The 26,374-nt window shown below is 45.1% G+C and overlaps 1 long non-coding RNA gene and 1 pseudogene across 1 annotated transcript in view; one reads left to right on the top strand and one right to left on the bottom strand.

Annotated features, from left to right (window-relative positions):
* The window catches only part of LOC144368435 (uncharacterized), a 188,697-nt gene that overhangs the window by 35,567 nt on the left and 126,756 nt on the right, over positions 1-26,374 (top strand). The window lies entirely within an intron of this gene.
* LOC144368189 (COMM domain-containing protein 2 pseudogene) lies at positions 25,454-26,060 on the bottom strand (annotated as a pseudogene).

The following is a 26,374-nucleotide window of genomic DNA, read 5'->3' as shown; positions in this document are numbered from 1 at the left end:
TAGTGGAGCAAGGCTGAGTGACATGCAGCTTATCCAACCCCCCAAATTGCAACATGCCTCCCTCGGTATCTACAAAGACCCCTAAGCGATGGGAAGAGGAGGACATCAACTCTGAGAAACAGGAGTGAAAAACAGAAGCCAAATGGGAGTTGGTAACTTGTTGATTTTTTTTAAATGCACACTATGTTTGTAGATGATAAAGTCTCTTTTCCTGCCTTGCAGCTAATAAACTGCCTGCCATTTTTAAAGATCACTCTTTAAAAACTCCAAGTTAAAGGTCTATGACTTGTGGACTCCTATTTCACATTATAACCATACTCCTTTGGAGGCCAGGGTCAGTTGTTTAGTAGTTTGGGTCCCATATATCACCTCCCTTGGGAAGGATTCCGACTTTATCGACAGCAATGCCTGGTGATTTCTATGTAAGTCTCCTGCGGCTGGGCCCCCTAAGAAGGTCCTCTTTTCCTAAATCAAATACCTCTGTGCTTTCTTTCACAGGGGGATGGACCGCCTCTGACCCCTCCAGGTAAGACCTGGGCTGTGTTTCCATGTAGTTAATGAATTTCCCATGGGGTATAAATGGAATTGAACCTGATCATCACCAAGAGCCCAGTTTCTGCTGTATGATGCTGAGATGGGTGGTACCTGCTTCACGTCACCACTTCTGTTGGGATACCTCAAGGCAATTCCCAGGACCTTCCCATCCACCACTTCAACTGTAGAGGCCTTCTTCTCACATCAAGTATCCACTACTTTTTATTTCTCAGCTCACATCCTTATACAACCACCCCTAGCTCTTGGCTTGTTTGTCTGGGTGACCACTGTGACCCCTGAGTCCATCCATGTCTTGAGATGACTTAGCTTAATTAACCTGGAAAGCTCTGGACTTGGTAAACCTAACCAAGACCTGTTGTGATGACAGCCAAGAAGACAGAGCCGCATACCTTGGTCACCCAGTGAAGTCACTCTGCCAGCTGAAGAAGGGCCACTGTCTTGGATCCTTAAGGCTGACTTCAGTAGCCACACCGTGGCTCAACACTATCCCCGGGCAAGCCCCTGGTGGCAGTGGGAGTAGTATCTAAACCATCCAGAGTTCCCAAGACCTTTTCTGATTCTGATCTCTGTGAAAGTAGAGGTTCTGGAGCCTGGTTTGAATTTTGTTTTTTCCCCTTTCTGGTCACATAGTCATGGTCAGTCACTTCACCTTGTAAAACCTCCATTATTTTTTTACCTGTAGAATGGAGATAAAACAGAAGTAACTTTCTATTGCTCCAAGTACAGTGCCTGTTACATACCTGGTGGCCGTAAAGTCTAACATATAGTATGAATTCCTCATGATTCGTAGTCATGAATATGATTCCAGGCTTGACTGCCCGTCTGGGGTAAAAATTCACTGAGAGGGATCACCATAGCCACTGTGTCAGGCCCCTGGGAAACACCAGTGTTGCTGTGTCTCACAGGCGCTCTTCAGACTCCAACCCCCAGGACCCCACCTACCACAATGTGCCAGGATGGATAGAGCTGCAGCCGGTGTACATGAACGGTGAGGACCAGGGACACGCCGTTGGGCTGGGCCACAGTGTCGATGTGGGAAAGAGCTGGGACCGGAGGTGAGGGGCGACAGCCCACAGACCCAGAAGGTTTTGTCCTTTTGGACAATAAACAGGCTGGGGAGGAGGACAGGGCTCAGCTAAGAGGCAAGCTCCTTCCTGTCCTCTGACACGTCAACTTCTCTCTAAGTAAATTCTAGAGGAGAAGATGTGGTTTACTCCCAAGTGTCCTGCCTCCAGAAGGAAAGCAGAAATTCAGGTAAGAGCAGAGGGAGCACCGGTTCTGGCCAGCCTTCAATGTCGACAGCCTACTGCTCCATCTCCTCCTCCCCAGAAGGACTGGGCCAGCCAGACACAGAGCCAGCTGCCCCCAGCCTAGTTCACTGGGGCTTCTCAACTTGTGCCTACACTGTTTGGGGTTAGCCCAAGCCCATCATATGGTACTGCTCTCTCTGTCCTCAACTGATGGCCTCAGTACAGTCTAACTCAGCATAGAACCATCACCTTGGGATGTCACTGAACCCTCTGTAAAGCCATTTGTTTATAAAATGGAGCAGGACTATTATTCTCTGCTGTCGTATTTTGGGCTCCTATACAGAATAATATGGACTGGTTGGCTTACAAAATAATCATTTATTGTTCACAGTCCCCAACATGGTCAGGGTCCCCTCTTCCTCTTCCTGGTTTGCAAACAAGAGCTTTCTTGCTACATCCTCTCATGATAGAGAGATCATCTTTCTTGTGCCTCATTTTCTAAGGACGCCAATCCCATCATTGTAGATCTAAGATACATCTAAGATATATATATGTGTGTGTGTATATATACAAATGATCTAACATATATTTAAGATATATATTGATGATTGATAGATTGGTCGGTAGATAGATTAGCCTTAGAACAGGGCTCTAAAGGGGTGTAAATAAAAATTGTGTAAATATAGAAAGAGATCTTAGAGAGAGATACATATATATGATCTAAGATATATATTTACATCTAAGATCTCAGCTATATATATATTTCCTTAGAACTAGGATACAAATATATATATATATATATATATATTTATTTATTTATCATATGTATAAATATCTTAGATATCCCTTAGAACTGTACCTGTAGCATATATAGATATAGAAAGACATAACTGTAGTATACTTGCATATGATAGAGAGTTTGTTTTCTTTTTTTTTTCAATATTTATTTATTTTTTTAAGTTGCAGGTGGATACAGCATCTTTAATTCCTTTTTACGTGGTGCTGAGGGTCGACCCCAGTGCCTCACGCATGCTAGGAGAGCACTCTACCGCTGAGCCACAACCCCAGCCCCGAGTTTATTTTCTTTAGAGCACTCAGAACTGTACCTGGCACACAGAAACTGCTCAGCACATGACAGAGGATAGGAATTATCCATCTAAAACCAGGTGCACAGTATGTGCCTGTATCATATAGATGCATACATCTCTACCATAAGCCCAGAGGCAGATGACATGCCGATTCCCATCACACAGATGTGACAAGTGAGGCAGGAGAGGTTGAGTGACTAGCCCCAGACCACCGGGGTGGCAAGGCAGACCCAGGGCTCTGTCCCAGGGAGACAGGACTCGGAATCTTCTCTCTAAAGCCTGCTTCAGACAATGCTCCATAATATGTGACATGACTCTAGGGGCAAGGGACTACCAAGGTCAAAGGTGAAGCCCTTCTTTTGAGAGCTTCTGGAAGCTCAGAGTGGGGAGCAAAGTGTGAGGTGGTGCTGAGGAGGGGGCTGGTCAGCGCTCCAAGGCTGAGGACAGAATGGGCAGTTGCTGGGCAGGAGAGGTCCTAGGGCGGAAAGGACTGGCCTTAGAGCACGGGGCACAGGGACAGCTCTGAGTGGGCCTCCACAGCTGAGCGCTCCCCTTCTTTCCACAGCGGCCTCTGCACACAGCCTCAGCCATCAGACGGTGAGTCTCCTGACCTGTGTTGCCTCGCCCGGGGGCCCAACAGCTCTGGGCCCCGCCTAAGTGTTCCTTCCTCCTAGGACTCCTCTGTCATCTACGCCAAGGTGAAGAAGGCACGCACCCCAGCCTCCGGGCCCCACCAGCTGGCCTCCCCAGCTCCTCACAGATGAGTCCACGCATATCCCCAACTGCTGTCTCAGCCTCTGAATCCCAGTGCTCTCCGTGGGGAAGAAGGAGCAATGAAATGGGAAGATTGAAGCCACCCCAGGCCACATCCAGCAGCTTTTGTGTCAAATGCTCTGTCTGCACCGAGCCCAGAGCCCTGCTGGACTCCCACTTATTTCCTAGGTTACAGCATTGCCCTCGTGGCTCCTTTTTTAATCTAGTGATAAGTTGCTCCCAACTCGGGGCCCATTACATCTCCAGGCTTCCTTAGTGTGTCAGCTCGGGTGGTTGACAGTCCTCAATTCCAGCAGGGAGGTCCTGCCCACGTGGGTACACTTCTCAATTGCTATCAGCCTCCTGGGACGACTGCAGGAGCCTGCCAGATGGGAAGCACACGCCCCTAGGATGATGGACGCCATATGGATGTCCTTCTAGTGGACTGCACTTCATGCTTTTCAACCTGTCTGAATCTCCAAGGTCACCTGACTTGAGACTAACTCCTCTCCTGCGCCTGTGCCAATATCTATTCATCCAAGTGAGTGGACTTTGCACTCCGGTTCCCAGGTCTTCCCCAACCTTCCAGGATGCCCAAGGACACTGCTAGAATGCATATTGGAATATATGCAAATTACCATTTGACTGAATGAGTGAAGAAGAAACTATGGGTAATCAAACTGGCATCTGATCCAGCTCCAGCATGCTCCCGAGAAAAATTCAAGAGGTACTTCTGTTTCCTCTGAGCAAGAAATAAAAGAGAAGCACGAGGGGTGAGGAATTTGGCTTATCAAGAAAGAGGGTTTCTCAGACTTTAACGTGCCTCCGGAATACCTGAGGATCTTATGAAATTGCAGATCCTGGCTCCGTGAGGCTGGGTGGAGCCTGAGATTCTCCATTTGTAACAAACTTCCAGGTGACGCTGATGCCACAGGTCCAGGAACCTTACTGAGAGCTGAGGTGCAGGAGGCCTGGCTGCCCTCCATGTAACTCCACGGGGGGGCTTGCACACAGATCACACTGTTCCTGAAGCTGTCCTTCAGCCAGAGCACTGCCAGCTGCTGTGGCATACAGAAATTCCCTGCAGCATATTGGGTTTTATCAGCCACCCTGGGTGGGGGAAGGTGGCTGCCGCCATCTGTGTTTCCCCACACTTTCCCGTGAAGGGTGAATGAACACCCTATGCATCAACATGCCCTCCAGACCCTGCCCCTAGTTGGGAGGTGCTCTTCTCCATTTCCTAGCTCAGCCCTTCTGCAATTCCTTCTCCTGAAAGGCCTTTCCCATCATCTCCATCTACTGAATTCTGCCCTTTCCCTAAGCCCCACCAGTATCCACCCCACCGCCTCTCCTTTGGGCACCTATGGCACTTTGACAGATTCATAATCTCCATTGTCAATGTGGGGAGAGAACTTAAAGTTTATTAGGACAACCCTAAATTTGCTGCTAGAAATTGAGAACCAGAGAACTGGGAGGAAACCAGATGATGATGACCACATAGCCAGGTAGTAGCAAAGCCCAAACTAAAGTAACCCAGGGCAAGACCACATTCTTTCCTCCACATCTCTCTTCTGTTGCAGAAACATGGGGCTGGGGGCATTTCTGGTTCTCCAACAACTTCGAGAGGCCATAAAAGCAAAGCCCAACTCCAATTGATGTACACACAGAGACCAGCATGGTGCCTGGCATATGGCTGGCTTTCAATAAATCATTGTCAAATTGAATGTTGGATAAGTCTCCTAATGAATGCTGCACATCACCTCCACAAATTTATCCATATCTTTACTGATTAACTCTTATTGCAGGGGAATGCAATTCATGTCCTCAGATCTCAGAATGTTTGGGGATACCAATAAAATAATTCCCATCAGACCAACCTGTCAGTCTGGAGTGGACTTTTTAACTGTTTTTTACAAAACCAGCATTGCCTGCAGGTATCTGAAACTCAAGAAAAAAAAAAATCAGGTGAACCACAAATTTTTTTCTTTCTCTCCTTACTCCTTCCCTCCCTCTCCCTTCCTTTTTCCCCTTTCATCTCCTTCTTTTTAGCTGAAGACACACCTCTGTCCCAGTCACCCCAGCCAGGAGACACCCAGCTGTCTCTGGCTCTCTACACTGAATTGGTCACCCAGTCCAATCCATTCTGCTGTCTGTCTTATGTATCTCATAAATCGTGTTCCCTCTGCCCCTGCCCTGGTATCGGCTCTTGTCAACCACGAGGACTATTGTAGTCACCTGAGACTGGTGTCCCTACTCCAGACTCTTCCACCCCCATTCATTCCCAGTAGGATCAGCAGGATGAACTGTCCAGCCTGTTGATCCCTCTGCTGGGATTCCCTTGTTTTCCAGAGAGCTCACTCTTTCCTGTGGGCACAAGGCTCTTTGCAGTTTAATTCCAACCCAAACTTCCAGCTTCATCTCCAATCCTTCCCCACCACCACAGGAACAGGCACCCCACACTCCTGCCACACACACACACACACACACACACACACACACACACACCTGATTTCAAGTGGCCATACCTTTCCACATCTATTCCAGTAACTGTTCCCTCTTTGACTTATCTGTGGAAGTCACTTGTCCTGCAAGACCTAATTCCCCTCTCAGGGAAGCTTCACTTCCTTCCTCTGGGTCTCTATAACTTTTTTTTGCATCTATTTTTCTTATCATCCTTACAAGAGAGAAAGAGAGACACCGGCACAGAGACAGAGAGACAGACAGAGAGAGACCCTCCCCAATTCTCACATCACCGCAGCCCACAGTACAGGACTTGGTCAGTCAGATGCTCAGCTCTTAGTGGATAAATGTATAGAATGGGACTTTGCCTGTTTTCTCACAATAACTCCCGTGGCCCCAAGGCTGAGGTCCGCAGTTGACAGTTACCCACCATGTTCTGAAGAGGAGCTTCTAGACATGCCCACGGGACCAACCAACGGCACACCCGCCCTCGGCACTTCCAGATCCTCAGGCCTCCTCATCAGTGATGTGTGGGGTTCATTAAGGAGATGGTGACCCAGTGAGGGTGCTGGGCACCTGCCCTCCTGACCCAGCCAGGGAAGACAAGACTCCTGGATAACTGCTCAGAGAAATGAAGAGGGTCCTTCAGCACTCAGCTCAGGAGTCCACAGGCCCCTCCTGGCGTGCCCCCGAGCCCTGCCCACTGAGCTTTCAGGAGATCTGGACACGAGTGCCCTGGAGTTTGGGTGTCTGAGGGAGAAGCATTTCTCACACTCCTGATGTCCCCACCCTGCCGTGGGGAGGGAGCCCATTACACCACACCCCTGGTCCCTCTCTGCCTTACTCCCCCGATAAGGAACAGCTACTTAGCTCCCTGAAGAGGATGGAAAGAGAGTGTGGACATGTGTGGACGGGTCAGTCCGTCTCCCCCTGTGTCATGGCCAAGGGCATCTCACGGGAGTTTGTGTTGTCCTCTGTCCTAAGTTCCAAAGGACCCACTTCTGGCTGCAGATGTAGCTCAGTGGTAGAGTGCTTGCCTAGCATAAGTGAGGCCCTGGGTCAGATCCCTGGACCCCCCCCCAAAAAAAAAATAGCATGAAGCAGAAGTTCACAGACAGGTGCCTGCAAGGCTTCAAACTTTAAGAAACAGAGGAGACTTCAGAAGAGCAAATGCACAGGAAGGATAGAAGTTTCTGCTACGGCCATGGTGGATGCTTGATGCATCAGTGGTATTTACCTGGCATAGGCCATATGGGTTTTTTACCATGGTTATTTGCAATAATTTATTTGGAACTGTCATCTGGAGCTGAATTTGATTTTGGCTATTGAAGGCCTCTAAAGCTCTGGCTGCACTGTTTTTTGGCAGGTCACTAAGACTTTGTCCTAGGGCTTTGGTGCTGAGAATGCACACACTGACCATTTTTTTTTAAAGAGAGAGAGAGAGAGAGAGAGAGAGAGAGAGAGAGAGAGAGAGAGAGAGAGAGAATCTTAATATTTATTTTTTAGTTCTCGGCGGACACAACATCTTTGTTGGTATGTGGTGCTGAGGATTGAACCCGGGCCGCACGCATGCCAGGCGAGCGCGCCACCACTAGACCACATCCCCAGCCCAACACACACTGACCATTAAGCAATGCTGGGCAGGGGTGCTGGACTGCTCAGGCTGGAGTCACTGTAGCCACAGGTCGCACTAGTTCTGCTACTGTGTACTCAGGATGCTGCATCTGCCAGGCAAGGATCCCAGTTTCTCTTGGCATGTGCAGCACGACCCAATGGCACTTCCCTCGTGTATACCATGTGCCCCGACCTCCACTCTGGGCCACCTGCTGGAGGTTGATCTTGACAATGGGATAGTAGAGCCAGTGGATGGATTTCTCTCCTTTACCATTCACCAAATGCTCTGCTCAAAGATGCAAAAACTTGATATGGAAACATTCTGAGACCAAGCAATCAACTTGTGGCATAACTGTGACAAAGTTGGAAAGACACACCCTTTAATGTGTTCTCCTTACTTCCCAGACTCTCCCATTCTCTCATTCCTGCTCCCTGGGATTAGGCTCATCCATCATGAGGTTAACACATGAACTTCTGCTTCATGCTATTTTCTAGGGATCAGGAGCTAAAACAGCAGCTTCAAGCCACAGAGTTAGCGCCAGGCTGCAGTCACATGGAGCCCAGCAGTCACAACCAGATATGCAGCCACAGAAAGTGGGAGCAGATGGAAAACGCCTTGGCAGAGAAAAGAGTCTTGAAAAAGATGCCCACTTCTTAAACAGATGTTACTTCCCTAAACAGTCAAGGCTGTTGCGAAGGTTCAACTATTTAAAAAAATTTTGTCATTAAAGTCTTTGACCTTTTAGAATTCAGATCAGTAGTTCCTGCTTTCAATGTAATACAGATGAGTTCCATGTGTGCCACATGGTGTTCAAGCTTTCTGGTGCAAGGGCCTGGCCTGGATCAGCAGGGCCAGCTCTGCCAACCCAACCCAAGCTAAGCCTTTCCAAAGGAAGCCACATCATGTCACAGGCCTGCGCCTTGTAGAGCACAAAGCAGAGACGATTGTCTTGATTGCAGAAATGTAGTTTGCCATAAAGGTGTAGCAGGAGAAATTTTTTCCAAAAGGGCAGGGTTCTTAGGTCTAAATGAAAACCCAGAGAGGACAGCATAAGGGCAGTTCAAGACTAAAAACTTATCTGCTCACCATCTCTTCTAGAGATCTTGTCACCAAATAGCTCACACCCAATACAGTGCTGAGAAGACTTTTGCACCAGGCTCCAGAGAGAAAATTTAAAAATCCCTCATTAGGAAAGAAAAGTACCTCCTCTGTGGATTTTGACTCCCTGTCTCCAAAATGATAAGTGCACAGGGCAAAACAAACTTGCTGGAAGATTTCTACCACTCCGGTTAAAGTTATGGGGCACAGACTCCAGATCAATGTCCTTCTAATCAGACTAACATTAAAAAGATCTTTTCCATTCACCCTTCCTGATTCAAGTCTCTGGCAATGCCACGTATGAGACTCTGATGATGTAATTTTCTTGGGATCATTGTTTGAGAGGAAACAAATCCAAGACCTGTCCCTCGAAGATATCTCAAAACTGTCAATGTCATGAAAGATGGAAACAAAGGCACTGAGACTCGGGGAGCCTAAAGAGATCTGGCAACAAAATACAAACCTTCTCTGGATCTGGATCCAAGGGGGAAAAAGCCACTCAAGAAATTTTTTTGCGACAATTAAGGAAAATTAATATGGACTATGTAATATTGGTACTTTTGAGTCAATAATCCCATATTACTTTCTATTTTTTTTTGTTTTTTTTAAATTTTTTATTTTTTTATTGGTTGTTCACAACATTACAAAGCTCTTGACATATCATATTTCATACATTAGATTGAAGTGGGTTATGAACTCCCAATTTTACCCCAAATGTAGATTGCAGAATCACATAGGTTACACATCCACAATTTTACATAATGCCCAATTAGTAATTGTTGTATTCTGCTACCTTTCCTATCCCCTACTATCCCCCCTCCCCTCCCCTCCCATCTTCTCTCTCTACCCCATCTACTGTAATTCATTACTATCCTTGTTTATTTTCCCATTCCCCTTACAACCTCTTATATGTAATTTTGTATAGCAATGAGGGTCTCCCTTCATTTCCATGCAATTTCCCTTTTCTCTCCCTTTCCCTCCCATCTCATGACTCTGTTAAATGTTAGTCTTTTCTTCCTGCTCTTCCTCCTTGCTCTGTTCATAGTTGCTCTCATTATATCAAAGAAGACATTTGGTATTTGTTTTTTAGGGATTGACTAGCTTCACTAAGCATAATCTGCTCTAGTGCCATCCATTTCCCTGCAAATTCTATGCCATATTACTTTCAAAACACTTTTAATAATATTTTAAATACTTTCAAGTGGTCCCATAGAATTTTTTTTAAAGTTTTTAAATTTGTTTTTATTAGTTACACATGAATACATTTATGCACTTTGATATATCATACATAGATGGGATATAATTTCTCATTTTTCTGAGTGTACATGTTGCAGAATCATATTGGTCATGTAGTCACACATGTCCATACAGTAATAATGTCTGTTTCATTCTACTGTCTTTCCTATCCCCACATCCCCTCCCTCCCCTCCCATCACTTCCCTCTACCTAATTTAACGTAATGCTATTCTTCCCTAGTGCCTCCACCTTATTGTGAATTAGCAGCCACATATTAGAGAAAACATTCAGACTTTGGTTTTGTGGGATTGGGTTATTTCGCTTAACATGATATTCTCCAACTCCAACAATTTTCTGGAAAATGCCATAATTACCTAGGTATCCCTAAATAGATGAATGGATAAAAAAATGTGGTACACATAAAAATTTTTAAAGTGTGTGTGTGTGTGTGTGTTCGAGTGTGTGCATGAATGTGTGTGTGCATAGGGGGGTGAGAGAAAGTAAGAAAAAGCAAATGTGACCCTAAAAAAATGTCACTAATTGGTAAATACAGAGAGGGCACACTGGTAGCTATTCTTTCAATTTTGGAGAGATTTCAAATTTTCTAAAATAAAATATTAGATGTTGAAGAATGGAGAACATCAGACACTAGGCTTTGAATCAGGGGTCTCAGAGGTGCTGGTAGAACGTCACCCTCCCTGTCCACTGAGAGTGTGGGAAGAACACCCCATCCCGGCCTGGGCAGTTAGGGGCTTCCAGGCCAAGACAGAACCAAACAAGACCCTGAGGACAATAAATGGAGTTTTTTTTTGTGTGTTTATTTTATTTAAAATATTTTACTTTAATGTCCTTGGGAATTTAATCTTGGAAATGCAATTCCTCCCTGGGGAATTGCATGACGGAATGAGGTTTATTGCAGAGTACCTTGGCATTGTCGAGTTGTGATTGGAGTTATGATCAATGATTGGATCTCGTTGCAGAATCCCTGATAGACTGTTATGAAATATCGGTGAAATATTTGGGAATGGATGATACAACAAAGGGCTAACTCTGGCCGTGAGTAGGGGGTGACCTGGGTAGCCTGTCACGAGTTGGCTCTCTGTTTTAACCCATTTCAGAGTTCTCAAGGGACAAACTGTCCCCTGCCTGGCAGTGGCCTCGGGAGGTCTCCATGACAGAGAAGCAGTACAGAGTCTCCCTGCCCACCACAGCCCTGGTTGGCCACAGGCTCACTGGGTAGTATGTACCCGTGGTCAAAAGAACCAAAAGACGGGGAGTGCAGAAGTTTTCCTTTAAAATTGTCTTCCTGCTCCCCAGCTCCCTAGAACCTTCTCTCAGATGGCCTTTCACTCAGGTGGCACCTCCCTCAGGGGACACCTTCCCTCAGGGGACACCTTCCCTGGAGCGGGCTATCTCAAGTTTTACCCTGGAGAGCAGGCACTCAGCGGGCCCATTTGGCTCTCAGAGTTCAGCTTTGTCACCCACCACCTCCACCAGGGTTCTCCAGAGAAGCAGAACCACAGGGGTCTATTCATTAGAAGTGAGTAGGCCTTTTGATTAGGTCTTTTGATTGACAAGCCCCAAGATCCACAGTCAGAAAACTAGAGACCAGGCAGCCCATGTGTGATCCCCGTTCCATGCCATCAAGCTGAAGAGCCAAGAGGAGCCGTTTCCAGTTTGCCTCTGAAGGCAGGAAGCCTGCACTGGGCAGGAGGGGTCAGTCCCCTTACTCGAAGGAGGTCAGTCCTTTGTTCTACTGAGACCTTCAGTAGATGGCATGGGCCCACTCACGTCACAGAGGGCAATCACTGGATTTCGTCTATGGATCCCTACGTTAATTTCACTGGATTTGTCTTCACAGAAACACCCAGAATGTTTGACTCCGTGGTAGACACCCCATGGCCCCATCAAGCTGACCCTTGAAGTGCACCATCCCGGTCACCAAGGTGTTCTATGGACTCTGCTATCTTTCTTGCTTGTTTCTCATTTGGGTCAGGACTCTGATAGGAAGAGGGCGGTTATTGGGGAGGGGGCTCAATAAAAAGGCAAGGAGCTCCATTTCCCTCACTTTCGTGGTTAAAAACCACTAACAAAATTAGGCCTGATTTGTCTTTAGTCCCTCCTGGAAGTCTGTCTTTCTCTTTCTCCTCTGACACAATGTTTCCTAATTTAATTTTACTCCAGCTAGCCAACCTTACAGTCTGGACTCCTCTGATACCTTCAGATCACTGCAGCGTCTACAACAGAGACCTAACTCTTAAAAATAGCTACTAGGTATTTTAAAAAAATTAATGAACATCAGACATCACGCTAAGTTTTCTGCATAAATCATAGATAATGTTTTCCACAACAAGCCTACGCAATAATTCATTACAGTTCCTATTTTACAGATGAGGAAACTGAGGCTTAAGGAAATTAGTTTAACCCAAGCCCACATTTGAGTAAGTTGGACCTACAACTGTCCAGCACCAATGTCCAGCACCTGCTCTTAGTTACTTCACCAAATGTTCCTGGATGGGTTTTCTGAGTCCCATTGGGGCAGAAGCATTTGTGAAGAAGTAGAAAAACTTGAGACTTGGAGTCAGGAACTTGGAGTCTGGCTTTGGTTCTACTTGCTGTTTACCCTCTCTGATCTCTGATTACCTCACCTGTAATACAAGGAAAATAAGAACAGCTGCTGACTGAACTCCATAGGCAAGCAGAGGAGGTCTGTGCAAACACCTGCAGATGTTCACAGAAGCAGGTGGGGAGGTGCTGGTGTTTATCACAAAGTTCACTTCGGCTCCTGTTTGACTTTATTTGTCCCTTCCCCATCATTATAGTGAAGCAGCTGCTTAATTGCCCCCCCAAAAAAAATATGCGCTGGAAGAAAATGAGAGGAAATAGTCTGGTATCCTTTTTAACATGAAGGGAATGGAATAATGAGGCGGGAAGTGTGGGAATACCCAGCATTTCAGAGATGACCTTTTGTGATTTGGGTGTTATTTGACCACCGTCCAGGGAATTAAAGACAAGATGGGTGACTTCCCTAGAGCAGTCTCCCGGGTGTTTTGTTGACAAAAGAACCTGTTGTTTGCTCCTGAGAGCATTCCCATAAATGCCAGTTCCTTGGGTGGGGTCCCTGGCGTGTCCTGCAGCTCTGGTTACCTGGCACCAGGCGGTTCAAGAGATGAAGGGCAGGGATGGAAAGAGATCAAGGGAGAGAGCTCAGGCTCCTGGCTTCTCAGGGCTGTCTGCTTTACACCCAGCCCCCTCCCGAGTCTCCCTGGCTGCTCTCATTCACACCTTCTCCACAGCCTGAATACCACATCCAGGGCTCTGAACCACAGTGCAAACCCCATAGAAAGTTCTGTGCACGGTTGGTTCTGTGGCTATTGATGAGTGAGGGGGAGAGTTGGGAGAAATGAGAGAACAAGGCTGAGAGCAGGTGCCCCTCCCTCTTTCCATGTGCCCAGGGTGCCCTCTCCCAGTGAAGGAGCTGTCACCTGCCTGACCAAAAACAGGACAAAGGACTGGGTGGGGGGAGGTGCTGAGAGAAGCCCAGCTGCATCCCACCTGCATGGTCAGGGGTCCCAGGACTGAGACTCGGGCTTTGAGAGGCGGATGGTCAGGCAGAGGCCAGCTACTTAATTCTCATTGCTCAGGATCAGAGGAGACCTGGAGACAGCACTCAGCCTGTGCTGGAATCCTCAGCCCCAGAGCACCCCAAAAGCCTGGAATCACAGGAAGTGAGAGTTGGAGGACACCCCTGGCGCAGCTTTAGTGCATGCTGGAGGGGGACGTCTTTACACTTCCTGTTGCCCTCTTTGCACCCTGAAGTCTATCTGCAGTAAGAAGATCCTGCTCCCTAGACTTATCATCAAAAGTCCTCTTCCAACAACTGGACCAGGGGAGCAATTGAGTATGGGAGAACCTCCTCTGTCCTCAGGGTCACTGCTGGCCTGTTCTCTGGTTGTGTGCTCAGTGTATACAGCTGAGCCCTTCACACCTTTGCCTTGGCCGACTTCCCCGTGAGCACTTCCCTGACTACCTTATTTATAATTGCAGATGGCCAGCGGCCTCGGAGGGAGGATGCCCAGGGAAGAGGGCACAAGCCATAAGACAGGATCACACCTGACGCATTTGAGGACAGACAGCAGAGAGCAACAGAGTGGAAGCAGACAGACCAGCCAGGAAACCACCATGAGATCCAAGCAAGAGATGATGATGGCTGAGATGAGATGAAAACGGTGATGGTGGTCAGCAATGGCGGGATACCAGCCATATTTTAACCAGAATTTCCTGGTGGATGAGATGACAAGTACATGAGAAAGAAAAGAATCAACATTACTCCAAAATATTTAACCTGGGCCCCTAGAAGGACAGAATTTCTTTATTTATATTTATTCTTAAGTTTTAGGTGGACATAATATCTTTATTTTACATTTATGTGAGCTAAGGATCAAAACAAGTGCCTGGTGCATGTTAGGTGAGTACTCTACCACTGAGCCACAGTCCCAACCCCAGGGCCTGAGTTTTATAGGGTGTAGCAGGGACAGAGAAAGGGAGGAAGTTTGTTGGTCACTGATGGTAGACTCTTTTAAGGCAGGGCAGGAAGGCAGGTAGGGGAGCAGTTGTAGATAAGGGAAGTTCTCTGTGGCCTATTGTTCTAGAAGGATGGAAATTCTATCCTAACATGCTAAACAGCCTGAGTGGAACAAATCCGGGAGAGAGGATCAGAGTTCATTTTCAACAAGTTCCACTGGAGAGGCACAGGGGACATGCAGGTGGAGCTGTCAAGCAGACAGTCCATCACCTAAGGCCGGGTCCAGGAGAAAGGCCTGGGGATGCATCTGTCAGTCACTGGCATAAAGACAGCATGAGATCATCAAAGGAGGCATGGTGGGCACAGTGGCCAAGGTAGCCTTTGTGACCACTTCAGAAACATGTGTTGGCTGCCAATTCAACATGGTCAAAGGAGCACTTCAATTGACTCCTCTCAAAAGCCAACACAATATTATTTGATCATTCACTGGTCTCTGTCCTACAATACTGTATGCATTATCTCAATAGATCCCTGAAATTATCCCTGAGGGAGTGACATTATGCCCATGTTTCAGATGGCATGGTGCTAAGTTCACATTTTTGTCAAAGATCAAGGATGAAGCTAGGTTTCAAACTCAAGAGGTCAGCCCTCTTTTTTAAAAATATTTTTTATAACTTTATTTATTTATTTATCTTTATGTGGTGCTGAGGATCAAGCCTAGTGCCTCACCTGTGCTAGGCAAGCGCTCTACCACTGAGCTACAACCTCAGCCCCAGGAGGCCGGCTCTTAGCCACACTGTTATACAGACAGAGCATGCATTCTAGCAAATCTAAACTTTAGCAAAATAAAATAACATTTCTAAGAGGAAAATACACAAGACCCCTAAAAATGTGGGTGAAAAACCTTCCAAGGTGACAGCCACACAGCAGTCCTAGACAGTAAGTTGTCCTCAGAAAATCAGGGGACTCTAAAGTTTGTGTTCAGGTGAACCACTGCCACTACAGGAACTATACAAATAGGAACTCAAAGTAAAGATCCTAAGACATTGTTGATCAATTCTAAGTGATGAGATGAAGATATATGAATTTTAATAGAGATTTTAATAAGAAGAAAAATAGTAATTAGAGACCCTGGGAAAAACAAGACAGTGTAAGAAAGAGGTGGTACAGATTGGATGCAAACTAAACTATGGGGTAATTGTGGATAATTGATGGAGTGGAGAAAAGACCCTTCATTCATAGAACATTCTCTTTCAAGTGCCCAAGGTTTAATTACACAGCATCTTATTTCCTTTTCTGTGGGCCTAATCATAATATGAGAGGACATTTTCTCCAAAGTCAATCATGGCTCAATTTAAGGTGTGAAGAGTTGAGTTATGAGCAATATGATTATCCACATTGTCCAGGAGTACATTCAACCTCTGCAGAGTTAGACTTTGGGACTGCAAAAGAAACTAGGAAGGGCCAGCTCTCCTCAGCTCTCCAGGACTTTTCATCACTAGGTTGGTCCAGCAATGGACACCAAATGCCACCAAGGCCAGTCCTTCCTTTTTCTTGAAAAGGCAAACAATTGGCTCAAATTTATTTCATAACTACATTTATTTTGCATGACCATGGCAAGATGGTCTTTCCACCCCTCAAAACACTAGGTGTATTTTGAGCTCTGTATTTAGAATGAGATGGAAGAAGCTTAATATCTGCCACGAAATGTCTCCTGTGGCTCTTCTTTCTCTTAGCCTTTTGGAGGATGCCTGATGACCAATGTTGCTTCCCACCTGCACTGAGCACATGAGCTCCTGTGTCTGACAGCCCAACATGGTGGGCCTCCCTTCGTTCTTCTTCCCCCTGGAAAATGCTGCACTGGCTTTGACTACATTGAGAAGGAGATTGGATTTTCCCTGCTCTCTTTGAGTGGTAAAAGACATAGTCACTATCTTTGGTCTGATGTTAAAGTCAACAGCAAGAAAACCCTTTTTAACATAGAGGCTGGGATGCTTTGTCCTGGAAACACCTGCTGATGGGGTCGTGTACGGCAACTGTCATTCAGCAGGGCCTGGGCAGGAGCTAACACAGACACATGTTAGAGTGACTCAGGGAAGGGAAACTCCCTTCCAGTTTAGAGAGCAGCACAATTAACATAAAAATTTCACTGGTTTTCAAAGCCCAGTCAACATTGAATTTGGAGAGAGAAGTCGTTAAAGTCTGACCTGACTTGGACATATGATTATATTCCCAATAAACATTGGGAACTTCCTATGTTACCAAATACATCTGTAAAATATATAAAACAAATTATCCCCCAGCAGAGCTCCAAGACTGGGGTGAGAGCTGTGTGAGCATGCTTGAGTCTCCCCTTTATATGCCTTCCCTGACTGATAAATGGCTTCCCCAGGGCTGGGTCAGGACAGCTGGAAGGTCTCTCCAGTCACCCTGCAGGGCCCATGCAGTGTCCTGACAAGGGTCTTCTCCCTCCCTGGCTTCTGTGGTTGGTCCCAGCTCAGTGAGAAGTGCCCACACCCCCAGGTGTGGCAGCAGGAGTGACCCCAGAGTACAGGGAGGGGCATCTACATAGAAAACCAAGTTGTGCACCTCAGAACTTGCTTGCAAGCTCCTGTGGTTTTCTTTCACCTTTTTAGTGCAACACAAATCTACCTTCTGTCTTCTTACCCAGGTGCCTCTCTTAGCCCCTAAAATGCCCTTCTCACTCCCTCACAGTCCCAGGTCCTCGTACCTGAGTTATCTGGGTCCTGCCACATGGAGCCCTTTGCTTCAGCCCCACCTTGACTGGCAGGAAGCCGCCTGATCACATGACCTCTGGCTTCACTTGTTTTCTGTACTCAGCCCTGCAGGTGCTGGGCCTTGGTCCTGGAGGGGTCTGTTCCCAGCCAGGGCCTCTCCCAGGCAGAGCTGCTTCACTGGGTTAGAAGTCATCCTCTCAACAGGCCTCCATCCTCACTGGCAGCTTGGTTTCTAAACGTTCCTTTCAGGCTTGCCTTGGATGCCTGCATTTGTTGGGACTTTTTTTGTTGTTGTTTAGTTCTCTCAATTGCTTTCCTCCCCCAGTTGGATCACACAGAGGTCCCCTGCACACATCTCCCCAAACCTGGGTTTATCTGAGTCTGAAGACCTTCTCTTCCCTGTGCCTGCCAGGCCTCTCAAGCTGCTGGTCCTTTAAAGCTTCACCTAATTCCACTCTCCTTTCCTCCATGTCTTCTTTTCTGGGTTCCCTATTTCAAATATGAGACATCCTTCTGGCTACAAATGCTGGGAACAGTAGGCACCCATGACCTCTGTTTTTCTCTTCCAGAGTCCACCACACGACTCTGCTGCTGCACCTCTTCTGCCCCTTCCTGGCACAGCCCTGGGGACCCCTTAAGGAAATTCACTTCTAATAATCCCCTGCATCAAGCCTCTCCCAATGGACTCTGCCTCGTAAACATCTGGGCACTTCATTTTCTTGTTTCTCAAAACACAAACATGACTATGTCATATCTAGAATCAAGGTTGGCTGCTTGTTTATTTTCAAATAAATTAAAATCATGTTGCTCCATCTGGCATCCAAACCCAGAGAGCCACTTTGTCACTGAGCCTCTATTGCTGCCACTTGGATGCAGATCCACTTACCTCAGGTCCCAGGAAGGCGGGGCTGCTGGGAGCCCTGCATCAGCCCAGCTCTGCCTCCTCCAGGTTCCTCCCAGGTGGGGCTTCCATTCAGTGGGTGCAGAGCATGGCCACTTGCTTTAGGGCCTCACATGCGGTGACATAATGATGGCCTAATGGACTGAAAGGCAGAGGGTTTGATTCTAAATGAGGAACTTTTCTCGTGGCAAATTTAATCTGCTTGAGAGTGAAAGAAGGCATTTACATGGAAGGAGGACTAAGTAGACTCGGAAGTCACAGATGGACCAGGTCTGATATGCAGGTGCCACGTGGAGAAGAGAGATGGTACCTGCTGCTCCAGTTCTCCCAGCTGTCCTGGGTCCCAGGTGTCCTTGTTCAGGGTCAGCCATTGCATCCTAACCCACCTCCTGCTGACTTCCCACCTTCTCAGACTGGTCTGTGTAGTAGCTGAAACCTCTCCCCACCTTCTCTGTGCTCTCCACCTGCCTTTCCTCTGCTTCCTGCTGATTCCTTCTGAGCCCTGGTCCCCATGTCCTCTTTGTCCTCCCTATTAGCCATGACCTCATCTCCTAAGCCTCTTAGCATTCTGGTGATGGAAAGTCACTATGTCTGCTCATGCTGCTTCTCCAAGGGCCAGACTCAAGTCACAGGGATGTCCTGGCACAACTACAGAAATGCCAGATAGCCTGCCCACCTGGAGCGCTCTGCCTCCTGTACTCAGAATACAGATGAACACAACCAGACCCACCTGTCCCCAGCATACACCTGTCAGCTGAACTTCTAACCTGAGTGCATTTCTAATGACTGCTTCAGTAGTCTGTCTGTACGAGCCCCTGTGCATAGAATGCTTGGTGGCTTCAGTGCTGTCCCCCTGTGCCCCCCAGATCTTGCTAAGCTGCAAGGGCACTGCCTGCCCTCAGAAAGCCTCCACTCTCCTGGCTCATTCTCCTCCTTAGAAGAAGTGCTGCTCGATGAGTCACAGTTGACATGTTTGTCTCCAACACTGGAAATCAGCTTGGAAGGAGTGTTGTCTGGTATATCTAAGGATTCTGGTTTCCTGAGTACTCAGCAACCTGGAATCAAAAGGATGATCAATAAAAGTTGGTTGCACTATTTTATTAATTATAATAAATGCAGTAGCAAATGAAGTAAATGCAAATGCACCTAAAAAGATTTCCTTTCAGTCTTCTGATTAGTAAAGATGAATGCACGAATGTGATTATGAGGTGGTAATTAGAAAACTATTTATGTCTATATTATAGATATATAGATATAGTATCTATATATCTATATAATTTTATGTATCTAACATATATGTGCATATAATATATATATATATATAGATAGATAGATAGATATAGATAGATAGATAGATATGATGCAGATATTGAAAATTCAAGAAACTAGGTGGGAAAATATTCCAAAAATTAATTTTCTAGACTGATGAACATGAATTTAAAAAAATATTCTCAGCTTCAAATTACTATAAAACAATGGAAAGATTTCTTTTCTAGAATCAAACCACACTGCAGATTTAACATTTACAATAATTTGTCTTTTTAAAATTATAACAAAAGTAAAACTATGTGGTTAAACCTGAAATCTAATTGCAAAATCGACAGTTCAATTATTTTCTTAAGAAGGTGCTCAAGGCTTGTCAGTGACTCAACCTAATTTGTTACAAGAAGAATGAGTTTCAAATTTCAAAAGGCTCAGTGCAGTGGAAAAGCTCTCTATTTCACTGAAAATAAAGAAATTGGCAAGCAGTATTCATATGTATGCTTGTCAAAACCAAGTTAACTAAACAGTTAATGAAACCATCCCCTGGTGAGTGGAATGGTTGCTAGAGACCACCCCATGGGTGAGAGACACTGAACGAGAAGGAAACCAGTGGATCTCCCAGAGCAATGAAATGCTACGTGTCTCAGAACCCACTTCTGATGGAACAGACCATGTTTAGGTACACTCTGTTTACATAGTTTTATATATTTTATTATTGCTACTAAATTAGAATATGATTTTAAAATGCACTTAGTATGAAAAATAAGAAAGCTATCTTTGACAACTAAAAGAAAGTGAACATGGAGTTGGGTGAGGATGTACTTTTTCCTTCACGATGAGTGGCTTTTGAGAGCAGGGAAGAAGATATGTCTCATCTGCTCACTGTCTGAAGGCTCAACATGCACAAAAGCCAGAAGTGGGATGGGGGAACTCCCAGTGTGTGCCTTTGGTCATTTATTCAGAAAGAATTTTTAAAGAACCACTAAGTGCCACACAATAGATGCTATCAGTGGAAAGAAAAAAAATGCATCTCCACTCTTAAGAATATCAGTGAAAAATAAATACAAGGACCATAAATAACATCCGTAGACTGTAGTGCAGTACCTTAAATTTGGGGTCAGACAGACTTGGACTCTCAAACACTGACTTTGAATTGTGATCCCTAATAGCTACCCAGCATTCACACATCACTACAAGTGAAGGGATCATAATGGAGTAAATAAGATGGTGTAATGATCCCCTGCCCATCCCTGTTTATCCATACCCTATGATCAATTGGTTGATTCCTCCGTTGGTGAATTTGCAATCCAGAGGTGGCTTCTATTAGCATTACTCTAGTTTACAGTTTAGACTGATACCACATTTAACCCTTCTCACTTAAAACTACATGAACTTAGAAAGATGACTGAAACGATGTGCCTGACTGTGATAGCCCCATGTATGTTCATGGTTAGTTGTTCTGAAAATGGAAAATGCATTGCAAAGAACATAGAAACAATTTAAGTCAAAGGTAGAGAAACCAGGTCATGTCTCAATCACAAGAGGGTGGTCTGTTTCCATTTATGCTGCACTTGTGGTGTGTGTAGGGTGCAGGGCAGTTGAGTTTTGCCAGGCTGCCATGCAGCCATCTCTACAACCTGGTGAGGCTCAGACTCTCTCCTGTGCTGGAGCCAGGCCCAGGCTCTCATCCCTACTACTCCTGACACCTCCTGACATGCCTGTCTTCACACAGCTCCTCTGGCAGACTGAGCAGCTGCAGATACTGGCGCTGAGTCCATCAGAAGGTGCAGGCTGCCAAAGCACAGTTACAGGGAGGCGAGGGGCAGGGCAACCTCTGGCTGGGCTCTGACCTTTTCTGTACTTAGCTCTATTCCAGAGCCAGTGACCTGATAGAGCAGCAACGCAGGCAACCATCTCCTCATGTGATCTCACAAATCAGAGATGCTTTTCCTCTACTCCTAACTCCCTAAAAAAATCCTGACGTATTTCTGAGCTTAATTTGGCAAACATTTGTGTCTGGGGCTGCAGGGGGGGCCTGTGGACCCAGCTCTTGCAGCTCTTCACCCAGGTACCTGTCCGTGTGCTGTCTAGTCAAGCTGCAGCTCTTGAAGGTTGTTTCCCATCCCCTGGATTATTCCTCCTCCATCCTAAGAAACTCAAATAAATCATCAGCCAGGAGGAGATGGGAAGTCCATAATAAGAGAACAGAAAGGAGTAAAAGGAAGTCTTTAAGCCTCACCCTGCCTCCAGAAAAGGAGGAGGAATTGGAAGATTTGAACTGCGAGTTAGATTTAGAAATTTTTGCCCTTCAGTTTCTTTCCAAATAAAATGTGATAATCTCCAAAAGACCTTTTATTGAAGTCATAATAACTAGGCTTTCTATACATATGTCATGAATTAATGAAAAATTAAATGTTTAATTTGCTTTTAAATCATCATTAGGTTTATTAATATTAAAATTACTCTGCTCATGAATATCTTTTAGGTGGTTTGCTGTGACACTGTGAACTAAGGGGGAAAATGTTATTTGCTAATTACTTTAGATGACAATTCAATAGATCCTCGCTTTTGTTTAAAAACAGATAAAATAAAACCAAGAAGATGTTCATGGGACTACACCAGCATTTTGGAAACCTGAAGACAGAGGTGAGTGCAACTGGCCCTGTGGAACAACCCATGAGAAGTCTGTGGATTTCATAGTAACTATCAATCCCGCTCTCTAGAAAAGCTGTGCCACCAACAGACATGGCACAAGGAACCAGAGAACGAGAAGCAAAGTTTCCTGAACAGCCCTCTGGGAGGAAACCCATAGATCACTCATTGCTTTTATTTAAAAAAAAATTTTGGGGGGGGAGTAAGGTTACCAAGGATTGAACTCAGGGTCACTGAACCACTGAGCCACATCCCAGCCCTTTTTTGTATTTTATTTAGAGACAGAGTCTCACTGAGTTGCTTAGCATCTCACTTTTGCTGAGGCTGGCTTTGAACTCAGGATCCTTTTGCCTCCTGAGCAGATGGGATTACAGGAATATGTCACCATGCCCATAATCACTCATTGCTTTTAACCTTCTCTCAAGCCATCCAATGATTAACAAATATTTTTCTGCAGCAAAGAGTTCCCAGGCACTGCAAAGCTGGCACATCAAAGGGCCAGGGGTTCCAATCTGCTCACCATCACTACTTATCACCAATCTACCTAATCACCAGCTTGAAATGCTGGGTCCCACCAGACACCCCTGAGCATCTTCCCCTCTCGGCCTCCACACCCCACAGTCAGCACATTTGCTTCCAAATGCTTCACCTTTCTCCAAAGCCACCAAGAAGGGAGTCCAACTGCCTTGCGACTGCCAGCCTGTCCTCTTGCTCATCTGTCCTCTACCCTCTGCCCTGTACTCTTTGTACAAAGCAGATCTGCTTGTGCTCTTCACTTGCGTGAAACTAACTTTAAATTAGAGCTCAGACACCTGCAGCCTGAGAGCATCCTGTCTCGCAGGGAGTCCCAGACCTGCACTGAGAACCCCTTGGTGAGGCTTCAGATATGTCCTTTTCTAAACTCATTCTAAGACCAAGAAATGTGGATGTCTGGGGGCGAGATCCAGGCACTAAGAACTTCCCAGGTGACTCCAGGGACAGCCAAGATTGCACAGTTCTGTTCGCTGCTCAGATGACTGAAAAATGAGCACAGGTGTGGGAAAGTGCCTCTCCTCAGCATGTGGCCTTTGTTTTCCTCTTCCACCTCCATCCACTGCCCCCAGAAATCCATGCACATCATTGAAACATTGATTATTAATTTTCTCATGTTTCAAAAGATATCAGATGCCAAAGATTCAATTGCCCATAACTCACATTGATAACACACTTCCATTGTCCATACTGGCCTGCTTTTATTAAGTTTTTAGTTATTTCTCATAAACCTACCTTGAAAATTCAAGTGTAACAACTGTCATGGAAGTATATGCTTTCCCCTGCCTCCTTTCACCTTTAGGAGTTCTTATTCTCTCACTTTCTTTAAGGTTTTATTGAAGCTGTTAGTATTCCTAACATTATATGTGTATGTGTTTGTTTGTGTGTGTGTGTGTGTGTGTGTGTGTACAAATGCATATAAATGTATAACATTTTAGTGATCCTTTAACAAAAATATTCTGTTGAATGTATCTGCATTCTGTGTAGTCTGGGAAGAGATAAGGAGAGAGAATGGGAGAGAGATTAGTTTTGATGTGTTGTTTCATATTATGGGAACAGACCATCTGAAATCCATGGCACTTGTCAGCAGGCTGGAAATTTAGGAAACAGTAGATGCTGCAATCTCCAGTCAATTCCATAAGTTAGCAGGTTGAAAACTCAGGTGAGTCTTCTATGTTTCAGCCTTGAGAATAATCTTTTCTGCTTTAGGAACCTCAGTTCTTGCTCCTCAGGCTGTCAACTGATTAGATGAGGTCCACCTACACTATAAAGTGTGGCCTGTGTTACTCAAAGTCAATGTTAATCACAGCTAAGAAGTATTTTTCCACATCTAGACTTATGCTTGACCAAACAACTGGGGACCATAACCTTGCCAGCTGGACACATAAAAATAGCCATCAAAGAGTGGTGGTCCTTAAACTCACCCACTGTGCTCACTGGTTTTGACTGGAGTCAGCCTGTGGATGTTCCTGGTTGCCTTGCTCACTCTCCTGCTTATGCACTTTTGAGAGGTCTCCAGGGTTTTGCTGCTCTGAACCTCATTGCTACAAGCTTCAGGCACAGGCCTCCCTTGTGTGGGACTGTCCCTGGTATATGTGCTGGGAATATGGCTGCTGGTCACAGGGCATACGAGAGGTCAGCCCAGGGACCACACCCAGCTCTCTTCCTAGAAGCAGCAACAGTTGCTACAAGTGTCGATCACATGTGAGATGCCCTGGGTCTAGTCTCCCTGGAGGTGTCCAGGCACTTTCTCACGGTCTCTAGGCTGTTGGCAATAAAACCTTCAGAAGCTGTTTCATTATGAGGTCTATATTTATTGTTATTGATAATGTTACATTCCTTTTCTGTGTTTGATAGTCATTTGTATTCCTTTGTAAAATTTCTGGTCATATATTTTGGTCATTTTTAACTAGATTAATTATATTTTTCTTACCAATTTGTAGGTTATCTTTACATATTTTTAATTTTCAAGTGTGTTAATTATATTGAAACTCTATCAGTTATATTGAAAATATATTCTTAAATTTCTAAACATTTTTAGTTTAAGACATCATTTCCCCCGTATAATCAAGCATTGATTACATTATTCTTGTATCCATTATTTACAAATGTAAATGACAGTGTGTCTCTTAGTTGCTTTGGGTATATGGGAAAAATTAATCCTTGTGGAAATATTATTAACAATCACACAAAATTGAGTACTACTTAAGTCAATGAACCATAAGTCAAACTTCAGCAATATGGTAAAAACTACTTATGTTTACATTCAAAGAAAAATGCATGAACTTTCCATAACTATATGGGCATATAATTTAAAAAACTCATACTCACTTTACATTATTCTGTAGCTAGTAACATCATGAGATGCTTTTAAAAGTCAGAAATATTGTACTATTTATAAATACTCTGAACAGGAAAGGAATTAGCTGTAAATTTTATTCTCAAAATTGATCAATAAGGAGGAAAATGCTAGTTAAGCAGACAAAAATGTACCAAAACCGGGGTATTACTTATATATACAGAAGATATGAACAGTATAGATTTATTTCTAGTTGATTCAATCCTATTTACACATTGAAAATACAAAATTCCATTTCAATCTGTCAAGAAGCTGACCACATTTAGCACCAGAAAAGGAACCTGATTGAGCTTCTGACCATGACCTCAATATCCTGGAATACGAAAAGGAATTTCATGGAATCTAGATGCATTTATCAACACCAATTAATAAAAATTAATTCTGAAAAGTAATTCCGGAATTTCATCCATTCACAAATGAGTCAAGGCATTAGGACCTTAACACTTGGTCCTCCTTGATGTTGTGACCTACTCTCCTACAGTGGTTTGTTTTCATCTCCTCCAAGGATTGTTACAGTTGCTGAACTAAATGCAGTAGGGTGGCTGAGTCTGCCTGCAGAACTTTGGTGTTGTGGTCTCCATTCTGATTTAGGTGTAGTTTGATAGTCACTGCTGGCTGAATCTGTTGCCTGAGACTTCTGCTTGCAAGTTGTACATGTAGTCGCCACTCAAGGCTGTGGTAACTAGGAAGGCTGGGTGCCAGTTCACCCAGAATAGTCCTGATCTGTTTTCTGTTGTCCAGGTAAAGCTGAAGCAATAATTTGCTCAGTTCTTCAGAGAATCCCAGAAGAAAAACAGAGTCTTGGAAATCCATTTCAGAAATCATGAGTTGGAGCTCTTGGTGAGCAGGTAGGTCAACCCTTCCACACCATGCTGGACAGTGTTGCTGCTCACGTTGAGCTTCCTGGCGGCGCCCTCGTAGACCTTGGGCATGGTCCCTGGCCTCAGGAACTCCACCCCGATCCACTCAAGCTCCACTACCACTTCTGCAGGAAGGCCAGCTGCTCCTTAGGCTCTTCCCACAAGTCCAGCAGCATCTTCGCTGGGCACTTTTTTTCCCCCGCAGCACCTGGTCTTCCTGTTTAAGACATCTTTGGACATACAGATGTCTTTAATGTTTTTAAAAAATATTGTTTAGTTATATTTGGAAACAATACTTTTATTTTATTTATTTATTTTTATGTGGTGCTGAGAATCAAACCCAGCACTTTGCACATGGTAGGCAAGCACTCCACCACCGAGCTCCAGCCCCAACCCAAGATGTTTTTAATTTTATGTGCTCAAATTAATAATCTTTTCTCATGTGATCATGTGTTTTCATGTGTTTTAAAAGCTATCTACAATAATTTCC

Source organism: Ictidomys tridecemlineatus, chromosome 11 (assembly GCF_052094955.1).
Source record: "Ictidomys tridecemlineatus isolate mIctTri1 chromosome 11, mIctTri1.hap1, whole genome shotgun sequence".
NCBI classification, from domain to species: domain Eukaryota; kingdom Metazoa; phylum Chordata; class Mammalia; order Rodentia; family Sciuridae; genus Ictidomys; species Ictidomys tridecemlineatus.
The sequence above is the reverse complement of the archived record's forward strand: the minus strand, read 5'-3'. Positions and strand labels throughout refer to the sequence as shown.